Source organism: Tursiops truncatus, chromosome 16 (assembly GCF_011762595.2).
Source record: "Tursiops truncatus isolate mTurTru1 chromosome 16, mTurTru1.mat.Y, whole genome shotgun sequence".
Lineage (NCBI taxonomy): Eukaryota > Metazoa > Chordata > Mammalia > Artiodactyla > Delphinidae > Tursiops > Tursiops truncatus.
The window spans coordinates 77,051,627-77,074,899 of NC_047049.1; the positions used below are offsets into that span (position 1 = coordinate 77,051,627).

Sequence of the window (23,273 nt, forward strand, 5' to 3'; positions counted from 1 at the left end):
GTCCAGGGTAGCTGCAGTGACTGATGGCAGCAAAACCCTTTGTTTACTGATATGGCAGGTGACATTCTTCGAGCACAAACCCTAACTGACACATAAGTTCATAACTCTATGATCTCCTTTTGAGTATGTTTTTAAATGTTTGTAGTTTAGTTAAAAAAAAAATTAAAAAGCTTTTTTATAACCACACCTCATATGTACTTGTGTCCAGTTAGGATACATGTTAGTTACAGTGAAACTAGCAGGTATGAATTATACAGATGTACAGAAAAACGTACCGAAAAGTCCTATTTATTTTGTAGCTCATTTTGACTTTCAGGTGCAGAGCCTGCAACGGCAGAAAACTTAATTTCCTCACTCTGGGGAATTCTAGTTCACTACAGTAATTGCTCAGCCACTCTGGGGTCAAACTCAGTTGTATTAAGGAGCATCGTTGCCCCATCCTTCCTCAGGTTCTCCCCCAGAGCCAAATCTAAGCTCACTGTGAAACTGAGCAGGACCCCATGGGGTTCTCTTGGGCACAGAAACCTTTTTGTCCCCAGTTTCTAATTTACAGGATAAAGACTTCAGCCGCCTAGACCTTCCTGAGTACCACAGGGCAGATTCAAACAATTACTAATCAGGGAAGGGAAGGAATGCAGAAACAGAAGAGGACCAGTCAAGAAACTATAGTGTAGCCATTAAAGCAGGATCCTGGTTCCTCGTCAAGGGATATACATAATATCTTTGAGTTCTTCTGCGGGAATTAAGGCCCCCATCCAGGTGGAGGATGGTAACTTCAGGCTGAGCACAAGATTCCTGGAACATTACGCTGTTACCTCACCACCAACCAATCAGAAGAAAGAACACACACCCTTCAGCCCTCACCCCAAATTTTGCCTGTTTAAAAACTTCACCCTCAAAACCATCGGAGAGTTCGGGGTTCTTGAGCACAAGCCGTTTGTTCTCCTTGGCCCTTTAATAAACCTTTCTCTGCTCCAAACTCCTGAAACCTCACAACTCAGATGGGATTCTAACCCACTGCCTTTTAATTGAGATCGCACACCTGGTGTCAGGACTTAATGAAGCTCAGGTTCTTTATGTCTCAGCTCAGAAGGAATTCAGCAAGAGGTAAAGTGAGACGTAAGAAGTGGATTTATTTAGAGAGATACACATTTCATAGACAGAACGCGATCCATCTCAAAAGACGAGGGCGGCTCCGAAATATGGAGTGGTTTGTTTTTATGGGCTGGGTAATTTCATAGGCTAACAAGTGGGAGGATTATTCCAATTGTTTTGGGAAAGGGGCAGGGATTTCCGGGAATTGGGCCATTGCCCCCTTTTTGGCCTTTTATGGTCAGCCTCGGAACTATCATGGCGCGCGCGCGTGTGTCATTATCATACGCTAATATATTACAATGAGTGCATAATGAGGCTCGAGGTCTACCGGAAGTCGACTCTTCCGCCATCTTGGGCCTAATCGGTTCTAACCAGTTTTTGTCGTATCCTCAATGGCTATGTCATCCGTTTAAAGGTTGTGCCCTGCCCCGTTCCCTCCTGTTTCACTTCGAGGGTTCGGTTTATTTAGCGTCACTATGCATGGGGCACACGAACTTGTGTTTGGTAACACCTGGAGCTTGTGGACGTGCTCCTTTAGGATGCCTCCAGCCTTTCCCTCCGAGTGGCCCTCCGGGGGTGCTGCTGTGCTCTGAGGCTCTCTTGCCCCAGGGTCTCCCTCCGTGGGTGCCTTTGGTAACCTGATCCTCGGGGGTCACTCTGCAGCCTCCTCATGCCGACTGCCTGGACCGCTGCGGCTCCCCGGCCCTTCTGCAGACCGGGTAAGGTGCGCTGTTCTCCCCTCCCCGAGGGAGACAAGGCAGTCGGTGGGCTGCCCTCCTCCCTCACTGCCCGTTCTCGGGGGCCACTCCCCTACTCCCGCAGGCTCGGCTCCCGGGTCAGGAGTGCCCTGACCTCCCTTCCTCCAGCCCCTGCTCTGAGTTCTTCTGGGGGCGGTGAGAGTGGGGACTCCTCTGCCCTCAGGCATGGCCTTGCCAGTCTTTTTCGGTCTCACACCTTGTTCACCATCATTCCAACAACAGCCCTCCTGGGACCAATGTAGTCCCAGTGGTGTAGTCCCAGAGGGTCGGGGTGTAGAGAGAAAGGACACCCCATAGCTTGATGCTTCCAATGATTGATTTACCTGCGTGTGTGTGTGTGCGCGCGCGCGCGCGCACACACACACACACACACACACACACACACACAAACACACAGTTTAAGAGGCCAATAAAAATGGGACTTCCCTGGCGGTCCAGTGGTTAAGACTGTGCTTCCACTGCAGGGGGACGCGGGTTCAATCCCTGGTGGGGGAACTGAGATCCCACATGCAGCACGGTGCGTCCAGGAAAAAAAAAGAAATAATAAGGGTAAAACTGATCCAGAAAGGCTTTTCATTGGGAATAAGATGTTGGGTCTTAAAAAACAGACACACTGTGCAAATATAGTTGCTTTGATCAGCAATCCTCAAAGCCAATTGACTCTCCTTCTCTATTAAGCCATTTCATTTTAATACTTATAGCAGCTAACTTTTCTTACCTGAGGAATAAATGTTGGGGGTCTGATTACTAAGCCCAAGAGGGCTTCCACTATTTCATTTATCCACTCGTGGATTTAGTTTAAAAACTACCACCACGCATTGAGTATCTGTTATGTACACATATAGTGTTGGGCCTCAGATAATAGAAATATTAACATTTAGAATTTCTTTCTTTTTTTTTCTTTTTCTGGCCGCTCCTTGTGGCATACAGAACCTTAGTTCCCCGACCAGGTATCGAACTCGTGCCCCCTGCACTGGAAGCGCAGAGTCCTAACCACTGGACCAGCAAGGGAAGTCCCAACATTTAGAATTTCTGACACTACAGAAGGCATGAAATGAATGGTCTCGTAACAGAAGTAGGTGAGGGGCTTTCAGGCATATTCCCTCAGGAGCTGAGCTCTCTGGGGCCAGGGATTGTACTGAGAAGGGGCTGCATTCAGGACCTATACCTCCTGCCTGTGGAGTTTCCAGCTGTCTTATGTCTTTTGCCTTGTAGCTGCTGAGCCTGTGGGTCTGTGTTCCTCTCTGCTCCGTGGGGACCTCTGGTGTCCTTGGCGCTGATGCCCATGTGCCCCCTGAAGCCTCCCAGGCCCATTACTGCCGACTTCCTGCTCAAAGGCCTCCGAGGAGAGGGCAGTGCACAGAGCAAACCCCGCCTCCCCATACCCCTTAGCTCCTTCCACAGTACTGCCCCAGCTACTGCACTGAGGGTGACAGACCCTCCTGAAGCAAGCAAGGGAATTGACGACGATAGAAAATAGTCTGAGGAGGATGCAGCCCTGCACATCTCTCAGCCTTGCTCCTTGGCCCTGGAGCCCTGTCTGCTCCCTGCTGTGTGGGTCCGCACCACCTGACAGGCTGCCCTGCCCCTCCCCCTGGGGTGCCTCACTCCGGCATCCTTTCCTTTCCCTCTAGTCTGGGTTATTCAGTTCAAGGTAGTCAATAAAAGACTTTCCAGGACAAAAACACATCACATTACAATAACATTTTATGGGGAATGGGAAGGACGTTCTAAAGGGCTTATTCACAGCCCTTTTCAACAGCTGATGGTAGATTGGAAATGCTCTTGTATTGGGGTTCACTGGATACATTTGTAGAGTGGTTGTAACAGTTTTTTTTTTTTTAATACCAACATGGACAATACTCTGAAGTTACATCTCTTTACAGCTAAGGGAACCTATGATGAAAAATGTTCTGAATAAAAATGTAAGAGGAAACATGGTTTTGCAAAATTCTTTTCTCAGATCCTGGAGCAAGCAGGTTGAGGAGGGCTGGAAGGAGGTGGAGGCAGGGCCCCAGCCCCCTGGCGGAGCGGTCACTGCCCAGCTATGGCTCTGAGGTCCAGCACTGCCGGCTCCCTCACCTCTTGAGCCAGGATGCCTAAAGCAGAGCCTCTTACTTTGGAGAAGAACCCTTACAAGGGGCCCTTGTTAAAACAAGACGCAATTAAGAGATGAAAGGGCCAAAAAGCCTTGAAAAACAGGCTCTGAGAATGACGCCCTGGTTGCTTGAAGCACAGGCGAAGGTAGACGGGCCCAGACGACAGCGTGAGAGCTCTCCAGCCCCATTGCGTCAAGGTTTCTCCTTGGAGGCAATTCCAGAAGAGACCACTAGAGGGCAGGATACACCTCTCAATGCCTGCTGGGCATGGGGGGCGGGGTGTTGAGGCTCCCAGGCCTGGCCACTCACGTAACTTCCCCCGAAAGAAGAGGGGTTCAAGCTTTCCCACCGTCCTGCTAACGAACTTCCTTAAAAGTCAGGTTGCCTAACCTGCTACCAAAGGAAGTCTAAATGTTAGTGTCCCAAATGTGTTCAGGCCTCTATATTTTATTGCAGATTTCCCCCAAACAGCCCAGCATTTCCTCCCAGAGTCTTTTTTTTTTTTAATTGAAGTAGAGTTGATTTACAATGTTGTGCTAATTTCTGCTGTACAGCAAAGTGACTCAGTTATATACATGTAGACATCCTTTTTTAATATTCTTTTCCATTATGGTTTATCCCAGGAGATTGGATAATGTTCTTTGTGCTCTACAGTAGGACCTTGTTATCTATCCATCCTATATATAATAGTTTGCATCTACTAATCCCAAACCTCCAGTCCATCCCTCTCCCTCCCCCCCGCCTCTTGGCAACCACAAGTGTGTTCTCTGTGTCTGTGAGTCTGTCATCTCTATTCAGTAAGCATTTATAGACATCTATACATGACATGAGGAACACACAGTGACGAGGAGCACACAGAAGTATTCCTAAGTGTGCCTCTGTGTACACGTGAGTGTACCCTTCTCTTCAGGGACCAGGTTCCCGGTGTACCTCAGTGGAGAATGACACAGAATACAAGGCAAATTCCAGACAATGCAGGCCCCTTGCAAACAAGACGTTGCCCTCACCCACAAGTGTGTCTCGCTGCTTAGGCAACATGGGTACCAGGGGGTGCTGAGTGATGAGTTCCCAACATTCAGGCCTTTAAGAGATGAAAGAAGGGAGGGCGCCCAGCAGGGATCCCGGAGTGAGATTTCCTTTACTGAATGTAATGGGAACTGGGGTCCCTCCTCATTAGAACCTTGTGAAGTAGAATTTACTGCACCCGTTGGTCATCTCGGGAAACTGAGGCCCAAAGTGAAGTAAACGTGGCAAAGATCATGCACTTTGTATCAGAGCAGAGTCCAGCTCCAGATCTGGTTTGCTCTAAAGGCCATGCTTTCACATCCTTCCCACCTTTCCCTTATAAAATATTTTAAGTGGAAATTTATTTTTACTTTATTATTTCTTTGTATTTAATGCATTTGCATTTACAAAACTGGAAAATAAACATAAGGTACAAGAAGAAGAAATCTCATTATTCAGCAATCATTCATACATTGGTATCTTATCCCAGAAATGTTCTAAAAATTGTTATATTTTGTAAAAATTACATAAGAAAAGTGGGATCCTGCTAAATATACTTTTAGATATTTTTGTTTTCCACTTAAATGTGCACATGAACAGCACTTTTTTTTAAACCTTTTTTTTAATTGAAGTATAGTTGATTTACAATGTTGTATTAGTTTCAGGTGTACCAAGGTGTCCTTATTCATTTCTCTAGGATAAATTCCAACTCACTATTATTTGAAATTTTATGGCTTTTAATAAATACTGCCCAGCTGCCCCTCAGAAAGTTTGTACCAACTTACACCCACCAGCAGGAGTGTTTGGAAGGGCCCATTCCCTATATTTTTGCCTTTTGGTGGTTCTTTGTTTTTCTTCTCTTTTTTTTTTTTAATCTTTGACAATTAGAAGATACCCACGGGGGTGTTGTTTATTAAAACCTAATTCTTTTAGTTGAGTTGAACTTTTTAAATGTATGCTCCTATTTTAATTTCTTTTGCAAATTGAGTCTTCAAGTCCTTAGTTTTTTAAAAAATTGGGACAATCTTATGGATTTATAAGGGCCCTATACATTTTAAAGTTAATTAGCCTTTTTCATAGACATTGCAAATAATATATCCCAGGGATTTTCGGTTTTTGTCTTATAGGTAGTCAATTTTACTACCCCACATACCTCCCAAAGCAGCATGAACTAGAGTTGAAGCACTGACCTAGAAGTCATGAGGCCAAGCGTGTCCAGGTTCTACCCTGTAGATAATATTTTCCAAGACGGCCTCAGCACCATCTCCCATCCCACGTGTTCTTAAAGAGTTGTGTTGATGTGATGTTGTGTTGATGTGATGTTGACATTCCTCCCTTCGAGAAGCAGGACCACGTTCCCTCTCTGAATTGGGGGGGCGGGGGGTCTGTGACTACAGAGGGGCTATGGTGTGATTTCTGAGGCCAGGCCTGAAAGGTGGAATAGCTTCCATCTGGTCCTCTTGGATTCTCTCTCTAGGAACCCGGCGTCCATGATGCGAGGAAGCTCAGGCCACACGGGGTGGCCACGTGTCTGGGCTGGCAGCCCATCCTGAGCTCCCAGCCGACAGCAGGCATCAGCTACCAGACATGCAGGTAAGAAGACCCCCCAGACGAGTGCAGCCCAAGCCACTGGCTGACAGCAGTCCCACAAGCACAGCCCAGGTGACCCCAGTCCACACCCATGACCATGAGAGATAATAATAAAATGATTATTGTTTTCAGCCCAGTGTTGGGGAGAACTCGTTACAGAGCAGTGGATAACTGGCATTTGCTGGGGATGACTGATAGTAAAAGCCCTGAAACCATGCACTGCCCTGGCCCTCACCCAGTTTTGTTATTTGGAAAATGTGAATTGTCACAAAGCAAGCAGGATCCTGTTCTCTGGGCAGCACATCACAGCCGCAGAACTTGAACCCTTGATTGACCCTGCCGTGCATGGCTGACACACAGAGTGGATCTTCAACACAACCTGTAAGTAACAGGCAGGCTCTCCTCTCTCGAGAAACAACTGGTTCCTTCCACTCAAAGGGAAAAACAAGAAGAGGAAGAGCGGCTGCCTGGTCTCGGCCAGTCATGGAATACATCTTAGCAAAGGATCAGATTTGAAACTGCTTTGTGTCCTGGTTCACTTGGTCCTACCGGGAAATAACCTGATTTGAGTGGGAAACACCCCTGTGCCATTGAGATGCAAGTGGGATCCTTCGGGAGAGGAAAAAAATAAACTGATTATGAAGTTTGAGATAAACAGCAGCGTTGAGTGCATTTAAACGTTCACTGGGGTTTCAGGTTTGGGCTTGAATAATTCATAAGTGAGGGATGGTTTGCTGGCCCTTCGGCTATAACCAGTTGGAGATGAGCTCTTTGGGGTCCTTGTTTCCGGATATGCCCCTTCCTGCGGTACATCAAGCAGACGTGCGTTCCAGGAGTGGGAGGGGTCTGGGTGAAGCCTGGGTCCGCCACGTGTTGGGACAAGTCCCTGCACCTGTCTGAAATTAGGGTATGAATATCCATCTCATAGTCACGGTGGGGCTCCTTGGGGTAGGAGGTGAGAGCGCCTGGTGTGCAACAAGAACACAGGAAGTGTTGCTTATTTCTGACCTTGGCAAAGCACTTTAAAAATTCACGTAATGCTTTCACCTTAGCTAAACTGTGGGAAATGCAGTGTAAATACTTCTGTTTCCTGTGTGATTACGCTGAGGCACAGGAAGGTTAAGTCTCTTGTTTAAGGTCTCACCATTAGTGCATTTCAGGTATGACGTGCAAATGGACCTCTCTCCAGTGCCAGAACCCATGTTGTCTCCATAATCCAACCGTCTTGCCTGAAAGTTCATTCATCCTGTGCATTTCTTGAGCACCTACTTCGTGCCAGATGTTGGGGATAGAAGCAGGATTCAGAGATAAACAGGAGGATTGGGAGGGCCAGGCCTGAGCTGCGTCTTGAAGGGAAAGAGGAGTTTGCGAAGCAGATAAAGGAAGAGAGGGCACTCCAGACAACAAGAAGAGGATGTGCAAAGGTCAGGGGACTCTGAGGAATCTCAGACAGGGTTGTCAACAACGGGCCACTCTTTAAGGGGGACAGGAAAGCGTGGGACTCCTAGAACTCCATCCCTGAGGCCTTGAATGAGCATTAGTTATGAACTGTACCCCTGCCTACCCCGCAGGAAGGCTAAAGGGCAGGACTGGCCCATGATTCCCTCCCAGAATGACTGGTACCCACTCACGGCTCTCATCCTGCCCTCTCCTGCCCTCGAGGGCATAGCTCTGAGACATTCTCCGCATGGAGCTAGTAGCCTCTCTTGGCTTTCTTGAGTTCCTCCCCTCCTTTCCTCGTCCCCATGCCCAGGTGTGTAGTCTGGCCCCTGCCTCAAGGGTCCAGGAGAAAAAACAACAAAAGTAAAACTGAAGTAACAGGCAGGTTCTGACATGTATCATCACCCCCATTACCATCAATGATGCCAGAACCTTTTTGAGAACTGAAAAAAGAGACAAAGAATTCTAAGTCCTGTTTCCATAGATAATCAACTGAAATCTACATGCTAGCAAGGATTCGTGGAAAGTAAAATAAAACACATTTGTTTTCTTAAGTCATTGTAAATCTTGGACTATGAAATCATATCAGCCAATTGGAGTAGAAAGATTTAGACAGGCGTACCTCAGAGATATTGTGGGTTCGGTTCCAGACCACCCCAATAAAGCGAATATCTCACTAAAGCAATTTTTTGGTTTCCTAGCGCATATAAAGTCGTGTTTACACTATGCTGTAGTCTATCAAGTGTGCAATCACATTATGTCTAAAAAACAATGTACATACCTTAGTTAAAAAATACTTTACTGGGCTTCCCTGCACCCAACTGGTGCAGTTGTTAAGAGTCCGCCTGCCGATGCAGGGGACACTGGTTCGATCCCTGGTCCGGGAAGATCCCACGTGCCACGGAGCATCTAAGCCCGTGGGCCACAACTATTGAAGCCTGCGGTCCTAGAACCCATGCGCTGCAGGAAGAGAAGCCACCGCAATGAGACGCCCACGTTCCTCAACGAAGAGTAGCCCCCGCTCGCCACAGCTAGAGAAAGCCCGCGCACAGCAACGAAGACCCAATGCAGCCAAAAATAAATAAATTAAAAAAAAAACCAAAACCTTTACTGCTAAAAAATGCTACCCATCATCTGAGCCTTCAGTGAGTTATAGCAACATCAAAGATCACTAATCACAGATCATAACAAATATAATAATAATGAAAAATTTTGAAATACTGTGAGAACTACCAAAATGTGACACAGAGACTCAAAGAACAAACTATGTTGGAAAAATGGCACCGATAGACCTGCTTGATGCAGGGTTGTCCCAAACCTTCAATTTGTAAAAAAACACGACAAGACAGTATCTTTGAAGTGCAGTAAAATGAAGGACAATAAAAGAGACGTGTCTGTGTATCATTAGATAATATCTTAAAACCTTTCCCCTGATTTTCAAATATGTGCCACATCTGTGACAAGCTGTGGACAGAGGTGGAAATGGGTATTTCCATCTAGTAGAAGTTATTCCAATTTTTAATACAAGTTATTTCATGATACTACAGAATACTTGAAGAACAGACACAAGAAAAAAGTTACCACTAACCCTGGTATTCTAAAATAATGACCATCCTTTGGTCTTCAGTGGTAATCATGGTTTATCTGTCTTTATAAAGTTGTTTTTTAAGTAAACGTTCTCTCGAGGAATCACATATGTACCAAAAACGTGCAGATCACAAGGGTCCAGCTCAGTGAGTTTTTCCCAGTTGAAGACGATTGCAGTGTTCACTTTTGACAGTGAACAAGAATTGTGCGGAGGAAACAGTTTGTTAGCAGTGAAGTTACGTCTAAATCATCGGGCTTTTCCGCGTGTGATTAGCCAGGGCAGCAGTGTCCACCGGACCCAACTCGAAGCTGTCACTGAGGGGCTCAAAGGACCCAGCTGCACAGGAGTCTTTGGGGACGCAGCACCAGACACACTTGGTAGCATCAGCTAACTACAACTTTGCTTTTAGGGTGGGCCTTAATCCAGTATGAGCAGGTGTCTTTATTAAAAAGAGAAATTTGGACACAGAGATGGACACACATACTGGGAGAACGCCATGTGAATGGGAGGCCAGCACTGAAGTGAGGTATCTACTGAGGTGATACATCTGCAAGAAAACACCAGAGATGACCACCAAGGCACCAGAAGCTAGAAGCAGATTCCTCCTCTACCCTCAGAAGGAACCAACCCTGTCGACACCCTGACCGTGGACTTCTGGCCTCCAGGACTGTGAGACCGTAAATCCCATTTACTTTGTTGCAGCAGCCCTAGGAAACTAATACACGTGTGAGATGGGCCACCTCGATTCCTACCAGTGTCAGAGTTCCTGGGAATCAAAGGGCATGTGGGGTCCAGAAGGGCCACCAACACCAGCTGCAAATACGCAGGGCCCCCAGCTAGGAGCCGCCACACCCCTCAGCTCTTTCAGAACTCAGTGATTCCAATTTGCAGGGTGAGAACCATTGCAGATTTTCTGGGGGAAAAAAAAAAGCCCTGATGGGATTTTGATGGGGATGGAGTTGCATCTGTAGATCAATTTGGGGAGAACTGCTTAATTCTCTTTTTTTTTTGGTTCCTCCATGCAGCTTTCAGGGGACTAGTTACCTGACCAGGGACTGAACCCGAGCCCCTGGCAGTGAAAGCGTGGAGTCCCAACCACTGGACCGCCAGGGAATTCCTGAGAATTGCTTAATTCTTAACAGCATTGAGGCTTCCAATCTATCAACATGGGGTGTCTCTCCATGTATTTAAGAAGAGCTACAATTCTTTTTAATTAATTAATTAATTTATTTATTTTTGGCTGTGTTGTGTCTTCGTTGCTGCGCGTGGACTTTCTCTAGTTGCGGCGAGCGGGGGTTCTCTTCGTTTTGGTGTGCGGGCTTCTCATTGCGGTGGCTTGTTGTGGAGCACGGGCTCTAGGGCGCGCGGGCCCTAGGGCACATGGGCTTCAGTAGTCGTGGCTCGCGGGCTTAGTTGCTCCGTGGCCTGTGGGATCTTCCTGGACCAGGGCTTGAGCCCGTGTCCCCTGCATTGGCAGGCAGATTCTTAACTACTGTGCCACCAGGGAAGCCCCGAGAAGAGCTACAATTCTTGAGCAACTATTACACTCTGACCCTTAGCCTAAATCAAGCGTAATCTGCATTTTATTGCTGTGGCATGGGAGCCCAGAGAGGTAAAGAAATCTACAAAGGTGACACAGCACGCCTGCTGGAATTTCCGGCTGGATCTGTCTGATGCTCTTTCCACTTCACTCTGTGGGCTCTTCTTGCTACTAAGGTGGCTGACAGCCCCCAGCCAGTTCTACTTTACGGCCTTTCATTGGCATAGCACTTGCCTTAAAAAACAGACAAGGGATTGATAAAAACAAAAGGTGAATCGGGTTATCGGTAGTAACACGGGAAAATGTCCAACATGTAGAGATAAGTGAATAAGGAGGTCACAGAACACTCTGTATCTGACTGCCTGTTTCCCTGCAACTAGAGACGTGTGTTTTGCACTTAGGGAAGGTCTGAAAGGAGACGAGAAATTGATAACCATGGTCCTCTCTGGGGCGAGTGATGTGGTGGGCTAGTGAGAATGGTTTTAACTTTTCAGCATAGACTGTGCTCTGCTGTCACTGAATGTTTTACCAGAAGCACACATTGCCTTTACAACTAAAAGAACTTCTAGTTGAGAGAAAGATGGGGAAAGATTCCCCCGTACTGCTGATTGCAGAACCTTGCAGATGGGAAGTTCTTTGGTTCCCCTTCACAACTGTACTAACTGCGGTAATTTCACCCTCCTGAGGATCGCCTTGTGGGGAGGGTGTGGGGGAGGAAGATGCGCCCACCTGAGGGAACGCACCTGTCCCTCCCTGCCCCAGGGTCCTCTGCTCGACTGACCATGAGGGTAGCCATAGCTGCTGCCCTAAAGCTTGAGCTGTCGGTTGTCCCCCCTGGGGTGTGAAAGCCCCTTACCCATCTCCAGGGCAGCTTCACTCGCAGCTACTCAGGGCTTTGAAGCAGTTCCTGTTTGGGGACCGCGTGAAAGTGACAAAGAGGAAGCTGCGGCGGTGACAGTGAGAGTGCAGGGTGGAGAGACCTGCTGTTTGCCCTTTGGGGATGGAAAGCTTCTGGACACGCCCGCAAAAGGCTCAGCTGGCGGGGGATGCTCCCTCGTGCTGCCCTGGGGGTCCCTGGAGACAGCAGAGTAGGCGAGACCTTCACCCTGATTCTCCTTCTCCCTCTGTCATTGCCGTCCCCCAACAGCCTTCTCCACCTCCACTGCACCCACCTTTCCCTCTATGGGGCACTTCTCATCCTGCACTGAAGTGACCTATTTCTTTGTCCACTTTCCGGACCAGCCTGTGTGGTTTTTGAAGGCGAGGGCTCTGTTTTTACTCATCTTTGCTTTCCTAATGCCTAGAATCAATGAGCAGGGTATAAAACAGGCACACCTTCCATATCAGGTGGATGGCAGATGGATGGACGGAGCTAGTGCAGTGGAATCTGACATACTCCCACCCAAAATACATGTTCCTCCAGCCCAAACTCTCTCCCACTGCCTAGATGTGGCCCCATACATCAGCCTGCTGTCCAGCGAGTGTGGGCACACACAGTGCACCCTGGAGATACTGGGTGTCTGTCCTCATTGGCCCTCCTGAGCGTCTGAAAAGAGAGCAGACTCACAAGAATGAGAAGACAAGTCACAGACTGGGAGAAGATATTTGCAAAACACGTATCTGATAAAGGACCAGTATCTGAAATACACAGAGAACTCTTAAAACTCAACAGTAAGAAACTGAATGATCTAAACAGATACCTCACCAAAGATGATATACAGGTGGCAAACATCATGTGAAAAGATGCTCAGCAGTATATATAATTAGGGAATTATTAATTAAAAAAAAGATGAGACACCACTATATATCTGTTAGAATGGCCAAAATCCAGAACACGGACAGCACCAAATGGTGGCAAAGAGTTGGAAACAGGAACTATTACTAATTGCTGCGGGAATGCAAAAATGGAACAGATACCTTGGAAGACAGCTTGGTCATTTCTTACACAACTAAATATACTCTTACCATACGATCCAGCAATCATGCTCCTTGGTATTTATCCAAAGAAGTTGAAAACTTATGTCCACCCAAAAACCTGCACATGAATGTTTATAGCAGCTTTATCTATAACTGACAAAACCTGGGAACAACGAAGATGTCCTTCAGTGGGTGAATGGATCAATAACTTTGGTATATCCAGACAATGGAATATTAGTGCTAAGAAGATATGAGCTATGGAGCCAGGAAAAGACATGAAAGAAACTTAAATGCATGTTACTAAGTAAAAGAAGCTCATCTGACAGGCTACATACTATAGGATTCCAACTATATGACATTCTGGAAAAGGAAAAAATATGGAGCAGTAGAAAGATCAGTGGTTTCAGGGTGGGGAGGGAGGGAAGGCTGACTAAATAGATAGAGTGCAGAGGGGTTTTAGAGCTATGAAACTATTGTGTATGATATTGTGTTGGTGAATACCTGTCTTTATACGCTGGACGAAACCCATAGAATGTACAGCACTGAGAGTGAACGTTAACGTAAATTATGGACTTTATTTAAGAACAGTGTGTCAATATTGGCTCATCCATTGTAACAAGTGTACCACACTTACGAATGCAAGACGTTAATAACAGGGGAAACTGCGTGTGTGCGTGCGTGCGTGTGTGCGTGCGTGTGCGTGCGTGTGCGTGCGTGTGCGTGTGTGCGTGCGTGCGTGCATGCGTGTGTGAAGGGTATATGGGAATTATGCACTTTCTACTCAGTTTTTCCTGTAAATGCAAAACAGCTAAAAAAATAAGGTCTGTTTAAAAAAAAGAGCAAGAGAGCTTCCCTGGTGGTGCAGTGGTTAAGAATCCACCTGCCAATGCAGGGGACACGGGTTCGATCCCTGGTCCGGGAAGATCCCACGTGCCGCGGAGTAACTAAGCCCGTGTGCCACAACTACTGAGCCTGCATTCTAGAGCTGGAGAGCCACAACTACTGAAGCCCGCGAGCCACAACTACTGAAGCCCGTGCACCTAGAGCCCGTGCTCCGCAACAAGAGAAGCCACTGCAATGAGAAGCCCGCACACCACAATGAAGAGTAGCCCCAGCTCGCCGCAACTGGAGAAAGCCTGCGCACAGCAACGAAGACCCAACGCAGCCAAAAATAAAATAAATAAATTTATATTAAAAAAAAAGAGAAAGAGCAGCCCCTGCCAACTAATTACTAGACACATAGAAGCGTCAGGTAACTTCTCCCTGCAACAACCATTAGCATCAGATATTTACAAGTCAAGGGTCTTCTCTGAGCCAGGGACCGCGCTGGGGGTGGGACACAGAGGTGCTGGTAGGACAGATGGTCACGATCTCCAGTCTGGCCAGCTCAGGGTCTGCTCTGGGTCCTGTCCTTGCTCTGTGACAGGAGCCACAGGAGCTCTGGGGACTGAGCGTCCCCTTCTGAAGTGCCTGACTCCCATTAGCAAGCCAGCAGGCTATTTACGGCAGTCCTGCTTCCGCAGGAAGACATCTCCTTTCACCTTCTCTGGCATTTTCCAAGGGATGCTCTCAGTGAGGGAACTCCTGGAACAGAGAACAAGTCAGTACTCTGCTCAGACATGCCGGCCCCTGACAGCTAATTACTGGAACGATTAGAGCCCTTTGACTCTGGGCAGTGGAACAGATCTGGGAAGGCAAGAGGCCAGGAGCCTCTGCCTTTTAATAGAAAACTATTTTTACGAACTTTTAAAACTGCACATACAGTCGTCCCAAAATGTTTAAAACAAAATAAAATAAAACACGAAAGCAAAGGTTTCATTTTAAAGGGCTGGAATTGAAGTGGTTGCAGATGCGGGACTGTGCTGGTTTTAGGGCCCCTGGGCCAGGCAGAGGACCCTACCAGCTGTGTCAGTGTCCTGGGGCTGCCAGAGCAGAGCACACAGAATGGCTGGTTTAAACAACGGACATTTATTGTCTCGCGGTTCTGGAGTCTAGAAGTCTGAGATGGAGGGGTGTGGGCAGGGCTGGTCCCTCCTGAGGGCTTTGGGGAAGAGTCCATTCCAGGCCTCCCTCTCTGGCTTGTAGACGGCCGTCTCCACGTCCACATGGCATTCTTTCTGTGTGTGTGTCCACATTCCCCCTTTTTATAAGGACACCAGTCAGACTGGATTAGGATCCACCCTAATGACCTCATTTTGACTTGATGGCCTCTATGAAGACCGTACCTTCAAATAAGGTCCCATTCTGAGGTACTGAGGGTTAAGACTTCAACAGACGATTTTAGGGGGACACAATTCAGCCCTTAACACCAGAGCATCCAACAGCTACGGAGGAGGTTCTTACAGTAATGAATTTCCAGGTCCCCAGTGTCCTGGGAGATGCAGAGGACACAGAGGTGCTTCAGTCTCCTCAGGACAATGGCTACCAGCGCAGGTGCTCAAGGGAAGCTGGGTCAGCAGTGCCCAGAGCGGATGGGCTCAGAAAGCCCTTGGCTCTCTGCCGAGCTTGCTCTGTCTGCTGCCCCCTGGCTCTCCCTTCTCCTCTCCTACAGCTGCTGCTGTGGCTCCCACTCGGTTGCTTTCCCCATCATTTCTGTCTTATTCCCTTGGGCCAGCTGTCCCCCACCCCTGCTCTGATCAGAATGGCTGGGGTCGGGAACGAAATATGGCAGCTCTGGGCACCGAGGCCATGACAGGCGGCTGGACGATCTGCTGGCGTGGCTGTGTCCCTGACAGCTCTCTGAAGCTTGTCCCGGTGGCAGCGCTGGGGAGTCCGGTAATCGGTGTGACCACTGTAAGTGAGTCGTTGGAAGTAGTTAACGGAGTTGTACGTGGGTGGGACTCGTTGGAGCATTTGAATGCACGGATTTAATTCTTTACGTGAGTGAAATAGGTGCAAGTGTCACTCTCTGGACCCACACCTGCCACCCAAGGGCATCGTAAGAGAGGCCACTTTGCCTTTGTAGGGCCGGGAGCAGGTCTCTAAGGAGACCTCTGTCCCTGCCTCTGCAGTGGGTGCTGACTATGCAAACCCGGAGGGAACGGCTCTCCCAGTCCTGCCAAGGGCCGGTTTGCGGATGCAGGGTGGAGGCTGGACCCCTGCCGTGAGCGCTATTGGCCGCTGTGCCGGTAGCGTGGGTGTCACTAAATGGAAAACACATGGGCCACAGGTCTAGGCAGAATCCGACTTGTGCATCCACCGTGTTGCCGGCAGCCTCCTGGACCACATCCAATCTTCACCCAACAGAGCTAGAGAGTCAATGCAACAGGAGACCTAAAAGCAAGCCTGGGGAGACCTTGGGAGTTGAGAACTTTCTTCTGGTGACTGGACCTAGTGAGGGAACAGCGTGTTGTTCACCGAGGGGGTTATTTTTCTTGGCAGAGACTGTGGCCCTGCGTGTAAACAGGTGGGCCTGCCTGTCTGCACCTGAGGCTTTCTGCCCAGAGGTAGGTCGGCTTATGTTATTTTAGGACAAATAATTCTATTTAGGGAATATAAATATTTTATACCTCACCTTATTCCAAAAAGGATTTGAGACAGCTGCCCTTATCTTAAGGGAAATTGGTATTTTGTATGGTGTGAGTTCTGGGTTCTGGAATTCACTGAAAGACTTTGTAACAATTTTCATATTGGGTTCCCTTGATCCTGACCTGAAAGGGAAAGTGGAAAATGAAACAAAATAGGCTTGAACAAAACAGACTGTCTCAGGGAGGACTCTGGGGTATCTGAGGACTTGGGGAGGAAGGGGCCACCTTGGGCCTCGCTCACCAGCAGCCCTGTGGCTCTGCAGGGAAGGTCAGATCATTGACTTGCCCCCTTCAAAGGCCAGAAGCTGCCCTCCGGTTTAAGTCCGTATTTTAGCAGTTTTCACCTGGGTTTTGCGATCATCCCAGCTCTGAGCTTAGTCCTTTAATATTTTGATTTCCTGAGCTTTACCTGCTGCTGATAAACTCCAGTGTTAAACTGAGGAATAATTCCTCTTTTGAAAAGCTAGAAGTTGCTGGTCACTCATTTAGTTTTTAAAGAATTTACTTTCTCATCCAGAGTTTCAGCAGAGATGAAACTGACCTCTTGCCCTGGGGCAGTGTATCACCAGCTCATTATAACAAGTCCTTAGAAAATGTAAGGGATTTAGGAATTTTAGCAGGGGTTTTATTAGTGATTAGACTCCCTTTACTGTATTATTTTCTTCATTTACTGCTCAAAGACCCACCCAGTGCTTGTATATTATTACTGACAAAACTTCACAGCTATTTTAAAAAATTTTTATTGAGATATAATTGACATATAACATTGTATTGGTTTCAGATGCACAACATGATGATTCAGTGTTTGCATATATTGCGAAACACTCACCACAGTAAGTCTAGTTAACATCTGTCGCCACACCCTTGTTACAAATTTTGTTTCCTCTTGTGAAGAGGACTTTTAAGGTCTACTTGGCAACTTTCAAATACACAATACAGTATTATTAACTGTAGTCACTATGCCGTATGTTACAGTCCCAGGACTTATTTATCTTATAACTGGCAGTTTCTACCTTTTGACCCCCTTCACCCCTTCATAGTAAAGGTACTGTCACAATAAAATGTGTTGTTTGTTTCACAAGGATATAAGAAGGTATCTGCCTGGCTGTGCTGAGTGGGAGGAACCCAACACCTGTGATCTTACTCGCTCGCTCTGCACGGAGCCTCGGTGGGAACCTCAGCTGGCATCAATCACCCCTAATCCAGGAACACAACACGAGCGGGAGGGTTGCTCACGAGGCTGGATCACACAGGCCATGCAGATTCCAGGACCGAGTACACCCATCGCAGGGGCCATTTTTCTTCTCCAGGATTGAATTCCAGTGAAGCAGTTTGTCCAGGAACCGTGCTCGTCATTTATAACCGGGGCTTTCTGGCAGGGTAAAAGGAACACGAACCTGGAGCCACAAGACACAAGCTGGAGCCCTGGCTTGCCCTCTTGGTGGCCGTGTCGCTCCATCTCTCCGAGCCTCAGTCTCCTCCTGACAGGCCCTGAGGGACCTGCCCATGGTGGCATGACGGCTTGCGGTGTGTCCACTTGTCACACACGAGGTTAATGCTGCAAAGGAGCTGCTCGGCTTCGTGTGCAGTGCCCGTCGGTCTGGGAGGTGCTCTCTGTAGCCCTTTCCAGGTCCTAGAAGGCAGCAGTGGCCCACCTAGTCCAAGTTCCGGACCGTCCAAGAAGACTACAGTGGCTGCAGGGAAACAGACGAGGCAGGCCCATTCAGCTGAGGGCTGGGCCTCGGTTCCTGCAATTACCTGGGTTCACCAGATGATCCATCCAGACGGAGGTGCCAAGCCCAGGGGAAGGGAAGGAGTTGCGGGTAGCAGGACTTGGTCTTAACCTGGACTTAGAAGGCGTGGGGCCCCCAGCCTGGTCACGTTGCAAGAACATCTTGTGCAAGACACCCTGGCTGTAGGATTATGCAGAATGTTTCCCTGAATGAAAAGCTTCGTCCACAAACAGTAAGTGAGACCAAACCTAGCGTCACTTAGGGTGAAAGTCCAGCCCACAAAACCCCCCTCGGTGCACCTCTAGATCCCGCCAGATTAGCCCTGCCCACAAGGCAACCCGACGGCCGGGTCTGAGTCCAGAGTGTCAGCAAAGTTCACAGGCGTGGGACCATCTCTGGTCTCATCAGTGACCTTCTGTACTCAACACAAATGATATTTTTGTAAGCAGACCTCAAGCATGATCAGCTCTCAGGCCCAACTTCCAACTTGTGATTCTTTTCCTTTAGCCTCGGCTCACTTTTTTTTGTTTTTTGTTTTTTTCTAACATCTTTATTGGAGTATAATTGCTTTACAATGGTGTGTTAGTTTCTGCTTTATAACAAAGTGAATCAGCTATACATATACGTATGTTCCCATATCTCTCCATTCTTGTGTCTCCCTCCCTCCCACCCGCCCTATCCCACCCCTCTAGGTGGTCACAGAGCACCGAGCTGATCTCCCTGTGCTATGCAGCTGCTTCCCACTAGCTATCTATTTTACATTTGGTAGTATATATAAGTCCATGCCACTCTCTCACTTTGTCCCAGCTTACCCTTCCCCCTCCCCGTGTCCTCAAGTCCATTCTCTAGTAGGTCTGAGTCTTTATTCCCATCCTGCCCCTAGGTTTTTCATGACTTTTTTTTTTTTTTTTAGATTCCATATATATGTGTTAGCATACGGTATTTGTTTTTCTCTTTCTGACTTACTTCACTTTGTATGACAGATGCTAGGTCCATCCACCTCACTACAAATAGCCCAATTTCGTTTCCTTTTATGGCTGAGTAATATTCCATTGTATATATGTGCCACATCTTCTTTATCCATTCATCTATTGATGGACACTTAGGTTGCTTCCATGTCCTGGCTATTGTAAATAGTGCTGCAATGAACATTGTCGTACATGACTCTTTTTGAATTATGGTTTTCTCAGGGTGTATGCCCAGTAGTGGGATTGCTGGGTCGTATGGTCATTCTATTTTTAGTTTTTTAAGGAACCTCCAACTGTTCTCCATAGTGGCTGTATCAATTTACATTCCCACCAACTCTGCAAGAGGGTTCCCTTTTCTCCACACCCTCTCCGGCATTTATTGTTTGTAGATTTTTTGATGATAGCTATTCTGACTGGTGTGAGGTGATACCTCATTGTAGTTTTGATTTGCATTTCTCTAATGCTTAGTGATGTTGAGCATCCTTTCATGTGTTTGTTGGCAATCTGTATATCTTCTTTGGAGATATGTCTGTTTAGGGCTTCTGCCCATTTTTGGATTGGGTAGTTTGTTTTTATGATATTGAGCTGCATGAGCTGCTTGTAAATTTTGGACATTAATCCTTTGTCAGTTGCTTCATTTGCAAATATTTTCTCCCATTCTGAGGGTTGTCTTTTGGTCTTGTTTATGGTTTCCTTTGCTGTGCAAAAGCTTTGAAGTTTCCTTAGGTCCCATTTGTTTATTTTTGTTTTTATTTCCATTTCTCTAGGAGGTGGGTCAAAAAGGATCTTGCTGTGATTTATGTCCTAGAGTGTTCTGCCTATGTTTTCCTCTAAGAGTTTTATAGCGTCTGGCCTTACATTTAGGTTTTTAATCCATTTTGAGTTTATTTTTGTGTATAGTGTTAGGGAGTGTTCTAATTTCTTTCTTTTACATGTAGCTGTCCAGTTTTCCCAGCACCACTTATTGAAGAGGCTGTCTTTTCTCCATTGTATATTCTTGCCTCCTTTATCAAAAATAATGTGACCATATGTGTGTGGGTTTATCTCTGGGCTTTCTATGCTGTTCCATTGACCTATATTTCTGTTTTTGTGCCAGTACCATACTGTCTTGACTACTGTAGCTTTGTAGTATAGTCTGAAGTCCAGGAGTCTGATTCCTCCAGCTCCATTTTTCTTTCTCAAGATTGCTTTGGCTATTCAGGGTCTTTTGTGTTTCCATACAAATTGTGAAATTTTTTTGTTCTAGTTCTGTGAAAAATGCCATTGGTAGTTCGATTGGGACTGCATTGAATCTGTAGATTGCTTTGGGTAGTAAAGTCATTTTCACAATGTTGATTCTTCCAATCCAAGAATGTGGTATATCTCTCCATCTATTTGTATCATGTTTAATTTCTTTCATCAGTGTCTTATAGTTTTCTGCATACAGGTCTTTTGTCTCCTTAGGTAGGTTTATTCCTAGGTGTTTTATTCTTTTTGTTGCAATGGTAAATGGGAGTGTTTCCTTAATTTCTCTTTCAGATTTTTTCATCATTAATGTATAGGAATGCAAGAGATTACTGTGCATTAATTTTGTATCCTGCTACTTTACCAAATTCATTGATTAGCTCTAGGAGTTTTCTGGTGGCATCTTTACGATTCTCTATGTATAGTGTCATGTCATCTGTAAACAGTGACAGCTTTACTTCTTCTTTTCCGACTTGGATTCCGTTTATTTCTTTTTCTTCTCTAATTGCTGTGGCTAAAAATTCCAAAACTATGTTGAATAATAGTGGTGAGAGTGGACAACCTTGTCTTGTTCCTGACCTTAGAGGAAATGCTTTTAAATTTTCACCACTGAGAACGATGTTGGCTGTGAGTTTGTCATATAGGGCCTTTATTATGTTGAGGTAAGTTCCTTCTATGCCTACTTTCTGGAGGGTTTTTATCATAAATGGGTGTTGAATTTTGTCAAAAGCTTTTTCTGCGTCTATTGAGATGATCATATGGTTTTCTCCTTCAATTTCTTTTTTTTTTTTTTTTTTTGCGGTACGTGGGCCTCTCACTGTTGTGGCCTCTCCCGTTGCAGAGCACAGGCTCCGGACGCGCAGGCTCAGCGGCCATAGCTCACGGGCCCAGACGCTCCATGGCATGTGGTATCTTCCCAGACCGGGGCACGAACCCGTATCCCCTATATCGGCAGGTGGACTCTCAACCACTGTGCCACCAGGGAAGCCCTGTCCTTCAATTTCTTAACATGGTGTATCACACTGATTGTTTTGCATATACTGAAGAATTGCATTCCTGGGATAAACCCCACTTGAACATGGTGTATGATCCTTTTAATGTGCTGTTGGATTCTGTTTGCTAGTGAGGATTTTTGCATCTATGTTCATCAGTGATATTGGCCTGCAGTTTTCTTTCTTTGTGACATCTTTGTCTGGTTTTGGTATCAGGGTGATGGTGGCCTCATAGAATGAGTTTGGGAGTGTTCCTCCCTCTGCTATATTTGGAAGAGTTTGAGAAGGATAGGTGTTAGCTCTTCTCTAAATGTTTGATAGAATTCTCCTGTGAAGCCATCTGGTCCTAGGCTTTTGTTTGTTGGAAGATTTTTAATCACAGTCTGAATTTCAGTACTTGTGACTGGTCTGTTTATATCTTCTATTTCTTCCTGGTTCAGTCTCAGAAGGTTGTGATTTTCTAAGAATTTGTCCATTTCTTCCAGATTGTCCATTTTATTGGCATAGAGTTGCTTGTAGTAATCTCTCATGATCCTTTTTACTTCTGCACTGTCAGTTGTTACTTCTCCTTTTTCATTTCTAATTCTATTGGTTTTGAGTCTTCTCCCTTTTTTTCTTGATGAGTCTGGCTAATGGTTTATGAATTTTGTTTATCTTCTCAAAGAACCAGATTTTAGTCTTACTGATATTTGCTATAATTTCCTTCATTTGTTTTTCATTTATTTTCCGATCTGATTTTTATGATTTCTTTCCTTTGACTAACTTTGGGTTTTTTTCTTCTTCTTTCCCTAATTGCTTTAGGTGTGAGGTTAGGTTGTTTACTTGAGATGTTTCTTGTTTCTTGAAGTAGGATTGTCTTGCTATAAACTTCCCTATTAGAACTGCTTTTGCTACATCCCATAGGTTTTGGGTCATCGTGTTTTCATTGTCATTTGTTTCTATGTATTTTTTGATTTCCTCTTTGATTTCTTCAGTAATCTCTTGGTTATTAAGTAGTATATTGTTTAGCCTCCATGCGTTTGTATGTTTTACAGATTTTTCCATGTAATTGATATCTAGTATCATAGCCTTGTGGTCGGCAAAGATACTTGATATGATTTCAATTTTCTGAAATTTACCAAGGCTTGATTTGTGACCCAAGATATGATCTATCCTGGAGAGTGTTCCATGAGCACTTGAGAAGAAAGTGCATTCTGTTGTTTTTGGATGGAATGTCCTATAAATATCAATTAAGTCCATCTTGTTTAATGTATCATTTAAAGCTTGTGTTTCCTTATTTATTTTCATTTTGGATGATCTGTCCATTGGTGAAAGTGGTGTGTTAAAGTCCCCGTCTATGATTGTATTACTGTCGATTTCCCCTTTTATGGCGGTTAGCATTTGCCTTACGTATTGAAGTGCTCCTATGTTGTGTGCATAAATATTTACAATTGTTATATCTTCTTCTTGGATTGATCCCTTCATCATTATGTAGTGTCCTTCTTTGTCTCTTGTAATAGTCTTTATTTTAAAGTCTATTTTGTCTGATATGAGAATTGCTACTCCAGCTTTCTTTTGATTTCCATTTGCATGGAATATCTTTTTCCATCCCCTCACTTTCAGTCTGTATGTGTCCCTAGGTCTGAAGTGGGTCTCTTGTGGAGTATATATACAGATCTTGTTTTTGTATCCATTCAGCGAGTTGGTGTCTTTTGGTGGGAGCATTTAATCCATTTACATTTAAGATAATTATCAATATGTATGTTCCTATTACCGTTTTCTTAATTGTTTGGGATTTGTTATTGTAGGTCTTTTCCT

General features: G+C 45.9%; 3 long non-coding RNA genes across 5 annotated transcripts in view; 2 read left to right on the forward strand and 1 right to left on the reverse strand.

Moving 5' to 3' along the window:
* Window positions 1–1,498: 1,498 nt before the first annotated feature.
* Window positions 1,499–7,268, forward strand: LOC141276761 (uncharacterized). 2 transcript variants are annotated; one of them, XR_012326757.1, is made up of 3 exons: window positions 1,499–1,814; window positions 6,435–6,550; window positions 6,680–7,268. It is a non-coding gene; the product is annotated as an uncharacterized lncRNA (long non-coding RNA). The 2 variants fall into 2 exon arrangements; XR_012326756.1 differs by having other exon boundaries at window positions 1,505–1,814; window positions 6,847–7,215.
* A 6,313-nt stretch (window positions 7,269–13,581) lies between these two features.
* Window positions 13,582–17,646, reverse strand: LOC141276700 (uncharacterized). Its single transcript, XR_012326665.1, has 2 exons — window positions 16,547–17,646; window positions 13,582–15,823 (listed from the first exon to the last, which is right to left on the reverse strand). It is a non-coding gene; the product is annotated as an uncharacterized lncRNA (long non-coding RNA).
* Window positions 16,228–23,273, forward strand: part of LOC109550919 (uncharacterized) — an 85,562-nt gene continuing 78,516 nt past the window's right edge. The window contains exons 1-2 of one of the 2 annotated variants that reach the window (XR_004522540.2): window positions 16,228–16,478; window positions 17,642–18,524. This is a non-coding gene — a long non-coding RNA (uncharacterized lncRNA). The remainder of the gene's footprint in view (window positions 16,479–17,641; window positions 18,525–23,273) is intronic. The other variant, XR_012326664.1, reaches the window with a different exon arrangement.